This window comes from Myotis lucifugus, unplaced genomic scaffold (genome assembly GCF_000147115.1).
Source record: "Myotis lucifugus unplaced genomic scaffold, Myoluc2.0 scaffold_88, whole genome shotgun sequence".
Taxonomy (NCBI): Eukaryota; Metazoa; Chordata; class Mammalia; order Chiroptera; family Vespertilionidae; genus Myotis; species Myotis lucifugus.
This window is the reverse complement of record NW_005871136.1, coordinates 12865-23241: the sequence shown is the minus strand read 5'-3', so window position 1 is coordinate 23241 and position 10377 is coordinate 12865.

The window sequence follows — 10377 nt, the reverse complement described above, 5'->3', positions numbered from 1 at the left end:
GATTTCCCATGGGAGGGGATCTCTCTCTGTGCCGAGCCGGCCGGGAGCAGGCCGGCCCGCCGGAACAGGGGTCGGTCTAGCTAGTCCTAAAATAAAAGGTCCTTTTGCTGTTGCATCGAAACTGGCTCCCAGTGTGGAATTCTTTGGGGATCTTGGAATCTGGGCATAACATCCACTGAGCCAAACCGGTTTCGGCAGATTTATTAAATATTTGAGTCCCAATTGCATCCTGGCTAGGCACTGTAAGAGATTCTAAGGTGATTCATATATGGTTCTGTTTATAGGAAACGTATTCATTCACTCATTCTTTAATTCAGCAACGTTCACTAGTTGTATGACCATAATCAAATTAATCAGCTTCTCTATGACTTGACCTCAGTCTCATCATCTGTAAAATAGGGGTAATAATAATCTCCTAGGTTTTTATGAGGATTAAATAAGACAATATTTATAAAAGGCTTAGAACAACATATAAGACATAGGAAAAACCGATTGTTACCTTAACTATTGTAAAAGTTCTTTATGTGCCAGGCTTGAGTTTGATTTTATTTTCTCCATTTAATACAATTGCAAAGGAAACAAGAACCCAGTAAAAACATGGTTAATATAACATGAAAAGTTTTATTATAGTTATATGCAGGATGCTAGGGGAAACCGAGAAAGGAGACATTCTGTGTGTTGGTGAGGGAAGTCTTTTATAGACTTGAATTGAATGTAGCATTATTTACTGTGCAACAAATTGCCTCAAAACTTAAGCTGTGAGGCTCACTGTTCCTCCCAGGAGTACCTCTGTGCCTCCATCCCTCTGCCCTTCCCCCACAGGCATGCATCTCCTAGACTCTAAGGGACTTCACCAGACTTGCAACCAGGGCAGTGGAGAGTTCATCCTGGGCAAACCCCCTGATCCTGTCCCCAAGGCCCCTTTTGTTTGACTTAGGGCCCTTTTGTTAAAGAGCCCTGCCCAGGCTCTCCTGTGGCTGCTTCTATGCCAAGCCCTTTATTGTTTTGTTAATCCTCACTGCAGTACCCCCCCTCCCCCATTGCTTTTCAGAGAGAAAATGGAGGGGGGGGGGAGGAGTAGGTGGCATGTAATCTATAGCTAGAGAATTGAGGGAATTATTGTTATACTCATTTTAAAGATGAGGAAACTGAAGCTTAGAGAGATAAAGTAGCTTTTCCCATATATACAGTTAGTAAATGGCAGATACCCTGAGCCCATATTTCTGATTATAGAATCCATGATATTATCACTACCTGTATTAGGTAGGGTTGTCCAGAGAAATAGAACTAACAGGATGTGTCTAGATCAGGGTTGGGCAAACTTTTTGACTCGAGGGCCACAATGGGTTCTTAAACTGGACCGGAGGGCCGGAACAAAAGCATGGATGGAGTGTTTGTGTGAACTAATATAAATTCAAAGTAAACATCATTACATAAAAGGGTACGGTCTTTTTTTTTTTTTAGTTTTATTCATTTCAAACGGGCCGAATCCGGCCCGCGGGCCGTAGTTTGCCCACAGCTGGTCTAGATCTATATCCATATCTACATCTTTGTAGAGAGAGATTTATAAGGAATTGGCTCATATGATTATGGAGACTTAGTAAATCCAAAATCTTCAGAGCAGAGTGACAGACTGGAGACATGGGGAAGAGTTGCAGTTTGAGTCCAAATGCAGTCTTTTGGCAGAATCTCTTCTTGCTAAGGGGAAGTCAGTCTTTGTTATATTAAGGTCTTCAACTGATTGGGCGAGGCCCACCCACATTATGAATGGTAATGGACTTTACTGAATGAGCACCAATTTAAATGTTAAATCTCATTTTAAAAAAATAAAAATGATGCCAAAACCGGTTTGGCTCAGTGGATAGAGCGTCGGCCTGCGGACTGAAAGGTCCCAGGTTCGATTCCGGTCAAGGGCATGTACCTGGGTTGCGGGCACATCCCCAGTAGGAGATGTGCAGGAGGCAGCTGATCGATGTCTCTCTCTCATCGATGTTTCTAACTCTATTTCTCTCCCTTCCTCTCTGTAAAAAATCAATAAAATATATTAAAAAAAAATAAAATAAAATAAAAAAATAAAAATGATGAACAAGAGTAGATCCAGAGACAAATGTCAGGGGAGGAGGGTTTAGAGAGCAACTAAAGGACTTATATGCATGCATATTAGTGTAACCAAGGACACAGACACTGGGGCAGTGGGGGCTTGCCCGGGGTGGGAATAGCTGGGGGAGGAAGGTGGTTAATTGGGGAAAAAGACATATGTAAAACTTTAGACAATTAAAAAAAATACTAAAATGAAATAACAACAAAAATCTTCACAGAAACATCCAAAAATAATTATTGACCAAATATCTGAGCACCATGGCCTAGCCAAGATAACACATAAAATTAACCATCATACACCCTACACAATAGTGACAATTTTGGGTTGGGATAGCAAAGGGCCCTGAATGCCATACTCAGCAGTTTCTTGGACTTAATGTAAATTAACTAGTGGCTCTGAGAGACATTACCTTGAATATCTGATATTGGCAGAGGTCTCTCCATAGAGTATTGTAATTCCTTTAGAGAAAGTATCTTAGAATATTTATTGTGCTTGATCATCAATCCTGTTTTGATGAATGACAAATCTGGTTTTTATTAACATTATATTTAGACTTTCAATATTTTCCTTTTCAGTCCATATATTTTTAGTAATTTTCTTTTCACATGTTTCAAAATGATGAGTTTCATTTCAAAAATGAAGTGATTTTTTTATTGATTTCAGGAAGGAAGGGAGAGAGATAGAAACATCAATGATAAGAGAGAATCATTGGTCGGCTGCCTCCTGCACACCCTCCACTGGGGATTGAGCCTGCAACCTGGCATGTGCCCTGACCAGGAATTGAACCGTGACCTCCTGGATTATAGGTCAATGCTCAACCACTGAGCCACACTGGCTGGGCAGGAAGCTAATCTTAATATGTTATTCATTTGAACTGTGATAGCAAAAACTAAGACCCAAAGGTCTAACCATACAAAATACTCTTTTGCTCAATCCACAGAGAAAATGGGCACCTAATTTTGACCCAAATCTTATTTATACTTATAACCACTTGCATTTTAAAGCAAAAAAGGTTTACATCCCCAAATTCACAACTCTAAAGCATAATATAATTACATTTCTGAATCTAAAATGTCTTATGAATGTTTTGAGGATAAGGTTGGGTAAGGAGGAAAGATAATGCTGGAGAAATACGACGAAAAGAATTAACCTTTATGCTAAAGAAACTGCAGTATTCTATGGGACCTTCCTTTCCTCCCACAATATCCGATATAGTCTATCATACCTCTCGGAGAGGGCTACTGATCAATTTTTATAGATCCTTTGAAACTTGCCCTCCTGACCACGATCAGGAATTTACAATATACATATAAATAGGTAATGAATATTAAAGGACTGATTTGAACCCAAGTCATTTGTTTTCACTCAGAGGATTGTTGAATAGAACAATAGACTCCCTTTGACAGCTACTCCCACAGACATTATAATATACAGGTGGAGCAGAAGTAGGTTCACAGTTGTGAGTACATGAAACACAGAGTTTATTCTTATGTTATTATTTATTGCATTATTGCATTATTTATTACTTATTGCATTATTTTCCAACAACTATAAACCTCTTTTTGCCCCACCCTGTATGCACCATATTCCTTACTGTAGAAAGTTACCGTTAAGGTCATGAACATTGGATCTTATCCATACGAAAAAAACAAGGCTATGTTACTAATAGTATTGCTTCTATATTTATACATACTATCTTGCTATTTGCCTTTACCTTTAAAATACATTACTGCTTCAGTTTCTAAAACTGTTCAAAAGCCAAGTAGTGCACTAAGTTCTCAATCACTGAATCCAAATTGAATTTATAGAAATGATAATGTCAAGTAGGTTATATCGAATTTTATAAGTTTGATATACCCTAAACAGAACCAAGGCAAAGTATAATTTCCTATGCTACCAAAGTCAGGATCCTTTATCATAATACTAAAATTATTCCTAATGTTAGGAGTTAAATTAGAATAAAATCCAACATTAGGAAAGATTTTTCAAAAGAAATTTTTGAGTAGGGGGCCTTCTTTAAGTCAACTATTTTACATTTAAATATAGGGTGTCCCAAAAAATGTATACACACACTTTGAATAATTACAAAGGCAGTGTTTATTAAAACACATTTCATTTTCAAAATTGAGCTATCAGCTGTTAAAATGTATACATTTGGGGGGGCACTCTATATTTAGTAAAGTTTGCTTTACTACATATCCTCATCTTCCATAGCAGCTGGAGAGGGTTTTTTGAGCCACTAAAAAAATTAACGAACTTTCATTCAAATACTTATTGAGCACCAACTTTGGGCAGGGCCTGACAACAAAACCAGGAGATAATATTACAAACACAAGTATGTCTTTTGGGAAATACTGTATGCAGTGATCATAACGTTAAGAAAAAATTGAGCACAACTATGCAAATATTTTATGTAACAAAATTAGAAATTACTGTATATTAGTGCATCTGGAATGAAATTACTCATGAAGTTATAGAGCTCTTAATTCAGAGGACATTTTTAAAATTTGTTTTAATATCTGATTGGGTTTGTGCTTATTCTCTGGGATTGGACTAAACTAGATAGAAAGGAAACAAATGCCCTCAAACTCATCGGCAACTCTACCATTTTCCATTGATCTGATATGAAATTTTTCTGACATAAGTAGGGCAACTGCTTCTCACTGCCTTTTAAATAATGAGGATCTTGGCCTTCAGGTTTTACTAGGTTATACATTTTTGGAGACCCCCAAAATATTTCTTCCCCAAAGAAAACAAAACACCATCATCATTGGGAAACTATCGCTTGTCAACTATTTTGTGCTTTTATTCTTGTTTCATCTAACAGTGAACTTACTTACCATTATACCTCTCCTCACACTTTCCTAGGTATTCTAAGAAATAGAGTTCCCACTTTTCTACATAAATGCGCTCCTTTATTCTAAGATCCTATTAAGATGTTAGTGGATCCAGCTCACCTCCCAGGCCTCTGTTTATTGCTCCTGTTGTGGGTTCATTGTGCGGTGGTATATCTATCATCTCTCTAAACATGCTCTGTGTTCTTCTAGATTTGTGTCAGGTTTCAATATTTGTGGGATCATCTGAAGGGTCTGCATAATGATGGCCTTTTTAGGATACTGGCCAGACTTGAAGCAACAGACTCAAAAATACCGAGGTACCAAAGTGGTGGCTCTATAGAGAATCCAGCTCCGTCCACCTTGCTGCTTCCCTAGGGAGTAGGCTTCATTTTTATGCCAAAAACGGTTCATATCCTGATTCCAGCCCATTTGAAGGGAAAAGAGTGAAGGAAGCACCTGACTCACAAGCTGCATACATCACTTTGCCCACATTCCGCTTACTATGCTATATTTGGATCCAGCTTACTCTATTATTAGTACGGAAGATAAAGGCTATTGAGAGGATAGTTAGCAAGCTCGACCACACACTAACATGATCCAGATCTCTTAAAAAAAAAAAAGGTTTTTAAAGCAACAACTTGTAGTTGGTGCTTTGGCTGATGTATCACTTCCACCCTAGTTCCCTTAGGATTCTGTCTAGTATTTGGAGCAGCAGGTGGAGAAAAGTAAAGAAAAGCTTTAAGATCTGATCTCAGTCCGCAGTACAGTGGTACACCTGTACTGACTGTGACAGCAACAAGTGTAACTCTGCACAGAGGGTTACAAAGAGCCAGACGATTGCTCTTTCACCACCATGCCTTGAATGTATATGAACACTATAACGTGTTAAAGATATAACTTGCAGCCCAGCTGGCATGGCTCAATGGTTGAGCATCAACCTATGTGTGGAAGACCACCTATTGTTTTCACTGGCAGAGAAATATAGACAGAATCCGGAAGGCTGGTGACCTTTGAAGCCCTAGCAAAGGTCGGAGCTGGGCGCCACCTCTGTTTGTCCAGACAGTGGTAGCTGAAGCAACTTCCCCATTTATTACTATGTAAATCCTTGCTGATGGGCTAGTCTGCCTGTTGCTGGGGGTCGCCTGCCTAAGGGCTATGCTATGGGTGTATCCCAGATCAATAAAAGTTTGGTGAGGCCTGAGCACCAGTGGAAGTCCTTCCTCTTGAGTTGGACTTATCCGCCTGGCCCCCAACATTCCCAAATTATCTCTTGTCTCTTCTCTTTCATTTGTGTGCGGCTCCTCTTCCAGGTCCTGAACCCTGAACCAAGCGGGACGTGGAGGGAAACATTTACCAACACCTATGAACCAGGGGGTCACAGTTCTATTCCTGGTCAGGGCACATGCCTGGGTTGTGGGTTCAATCCCCAGTAGGGGGCTTGCAGGAGGCAGCCAATCAGTGATTCTCTGTCATCATTGATGTTTCTATCTCTCTCTCCCTCTCCCTTTCTCTCTGAACTCAATTAAAGTATATATTTTTTAAAAGATATAACTTATACAAGTAGGACTGTGAAGCTGAATGTACCCCTTTCCCATGAGGCTAAAATCACAATAATTTGAATGGCCTTCACTTAATGCATTGTAGGTAGGGAGTCTTCTTGTTTGGGGCCCTCATTACCGTAGCTCGATGCCCTGTTGACCCTCAGCCTCCTGCTTCTTTGATGCCCACCAGGCTGACCTTCAACACTCTGCTTGCACCCCACAGGAAGCCCTGCAGTCTCAGCACATTCCACGGGATGTGCTTCCTTCCTTAACTGCTCTGGACACTGTGGCTGATAAGTGCAGTGCACCATTGTCTTGATTGGGGATCTCTGTGGATGGAAACAAAAACTGCCTCAACTCAGCTCTATGGGTATAGCTGGAAGGATATTTATTAAAGGGCTTCCAGGGATATCAGGGAATCTAATTTCAGAATGTAGTCCTATTTCATAGAAATGGAAAGTCATTAGACAGCTACTCTTTCTGGGATCAAGCAGATGATCTCTCATCTCTGTTTCTCTAATATCACTTGTTTCTTCTCCTCTTGCCCATCAATTTCTAATCTTGACAAGGCTTTTGAGGTTCACCCAGTTCTCCCCTGAGGCTTTCATTTGCCATGATGCCATGTTTGCCTCAATGCTCCCATAGCTGAGAGCTCCTCTGCACAATGTGAACAGCCTCAATCTCTGTATTTTGGTTCATCTTCTGAAATGAAAACATCTAATTGGCTCAGCCTGAATCAGATGTCTATCCCTGGTTCAACCAGTTGTAGCCAGGAAAGTGGACTCACCGAGGCACGTATAACCAAAGGGTAGAAGGCAGATTCTCTTAGAATGGGCTGTGAATGGGAAGATGACTGATACATCTAGTATGGACCATTTTTTAAATACTTTTAACCCCAGCCCAAACTTTCAGCAGAGTTAGTGAAATAATCTGAGAGTTAAACGTGATTAGTTACAAAATACCATCTAACTAAATACCTTAACTGGTACCAGGGGTGATTCCCCAAAGGGCACTACAGGTCACCAATTCCCATGACCAGATAACTTACTGCCTCCTGCCTTCATCCACTCATGCTCAAGAATTGGCAACTGCAGGCTCTTCTATAGTGGTATCCGATTCTGGAAATGGGGGTGTATCTAAAGCCCTGGGCTCCTTTTTATTTTGGACATAGCTTCTTTTGAAATCTTTCATGGTTTTTTAAAATCATGTTCCTTTGAGTTACATAATCTGTGAGTATTATTTAGAAATAAAAATGTACATTACAGATTTCCCTAGAGCAGGAGCAGAATGAAGTTTCCATGGGGCTTAAAGCTCATATAGTTTAGAGACTTTTTCTTCTTTCTTTCTTTGTTATTGTTGTTGTTAATTCTCACCAGAGGATATTTTTTTCCATTGCTTTTCAGAGAGAATGGGGGTTTGGCGGAGAAAAAGAAAGAAACATGGATGTGAGAGAGACACATCGATTGGTTGCCTCCCACACATGCCCCGACCAGGGTTGGGGAGTGAACCTGAAACCCAGGTATGAGCCTTTGACCAGGAATTGAACCTGAGATCCTTCGATGAGTAAATCAATGCTCTAACCACTGAACATACTGGCCAGGGCTAGAGACATTTTTAAAGAAAGAAAATGAAATTATCAAGACAAAATTAGGTATGAAATTGATTCTCTATTTCAAATGAAAAAAGAAACATGACAGGTATCTTTTTAATAAATGGTTGTTAAATTTCATTGGGCATAAAAATAACATGGCAATCTTATTAAAATACAGATTCCTACACAAGGAAGCTCACTTTCACCACTTTTTTTTCAACATAGTATGGAAGTTCTAGCCAGAGCAATTAGGCAAAAAAAATAAATATCCAAATAAAAAAGGAAGAAGTAGGAAAATTGCATTACAAAGAAACCAAGATGGCGTCATAGGTAAACACCTGAAATTGCTGCCTCGCACAACCACTTCAAAACTACAAATAAAAGACAAAACGGACATCATCTAGAACAGCTGTGGGCAAACTACGGCCCGCGGGCCAGATCCGGCCCGTTTGAAATGAATAAAACTAAAAAAAAAAAAAGACCGTACCCTTTTATGTAATGATGTTTACTTTGAATTTATATTAGTTCACACAAACACTCCATCCATGCTTTTGTTCCGGCCCTCCGGTCCAGTTTAAGAACCCATTGTGGCCCTCGAGTCAAAAAGTTTGCCCACCCCTGATTTAGAACCACAGGAAGGCTGGCTGAGTGGAAATTCTACAACTAGAAGGAAAGAGAAAAGCACACTGAGACTCGGAGGAGATGCGGAGCAAAGTGCAGAAGTATGGAGGCGCACGCAGAAAGGGCTGGCAACTGAGGACACGGTTGTCTTTTTCAATCGGGAGGGAGACACACGCTCCCGCTCTGAACTCCAGATCCCATCGAGCCTCTGGGGACCCAGACTCATACGGGGAGAAACTGGACTGTCTGGCATTGGTCGGAACTTGAGGGTAGCTTTCTCTCAGAGGTGCTTGCAGCGATTACCGCAGGACACTGAGACCCAGGGCCTCTTAAGGCAGGGCTGAGGATCAGCCATAGCTGTTTGCTCTGCCCTGTTGATTCCCTGAAACCCTGCCCCACCCAAGCTGTGTGCAGAGGCTTTTGCATATGAATGACCTGGCCCTTTGCAATATAAAATTACCTAACAAACTGCAGCTGGGTCAGAGAGACCCAGAACATCCAAAAGAAGGCCCAAGGCCCCACAGCAGCTTGCATTGCTTCACAACTGGGCCTCATCTGGGCACCTCCAAACCCCAAACAAAGAAGAGGAATCTGCAGATCTCTCCATAGCTCCTGCTAAGTAGCCTCAGACAGAAGCTAAATTAACACCTCCTTAGAGATCCAAGAGCCAGTGTACCCAGTGGTCAGATTACAACTCCTCAGATCCATAAGGGACACACTCAGGGGGCAGACTCAGTGAGCACCAAAGCCCCACTGAAGCAAGTCTTGCCCCAGAAGGGTGTCTCCAGCACAGAAGTTCTCCCACCGTAGACACAGCTGATTCTCACAGCCAATTGGCCTGGAGGGCAATTCCTCCCAGTGATACCAACAACAATCAAGGCTTTACTACAACAAGACTGTGCACACAGCCCACAAAGGGGTGCACCAAGAGTGTCCACCTCAGGTAATTGGGGAGGCTGAGCCACTGGGCCCTATAGGAAACCTAGCACAGAAAGCCACTCTATCAACACAGGGAAGCAGCCAAAGTGTGGAGACAAAGAAATAGGTCACAAATGACAGAAATGGAGGAAAGCAAACTACTGGATATAGAGTTCAAAACCACAGTTATAAGGTTTTTCAAGAATTTTCTAGAAACCGCCAATAAATTTAGTGAGACCCTCGATAAATCTAGTGAGACCCTCGAGGATATGGAAAAGGACCAACTAGACATTAAGCATACACTGACTGAAATAAAGAATATTATACAGACACCCAACAGCAGACTAGAGGATCACAAGAATCAAGTCAAAGATTTGAAATACGAAGAAATAAAAAACACCCAACCGGAAAAGAAAAAAGAAAAAAGAACCCAAAAATATGAAGATAGTGTAAGGAGCCTCTGGGACAACTTCAAGCGTACCAACATCCGAATTATAGGGGTGCCAGAAGAAGAGAGAGAGCAAGATATTGAAAACCTATTTGAAGAAATAATGACAGAAAATTTCCCCTACCTGATGAAAGAAATAGACTTACAAGTCCAGGATGCACAGAGAACCCTAGACAAAAGGAATCCAAAGAGGACCACACCAAGACACATCATAATTAAAATGCCAAGAGCAAAAGACGAAGAGAGAATCTTAAAAGCAGCAAGAGAAAAACAGTTAGTTACCTACAGGGAGTCCCATACGATTGTCAGCTCATTTCTCA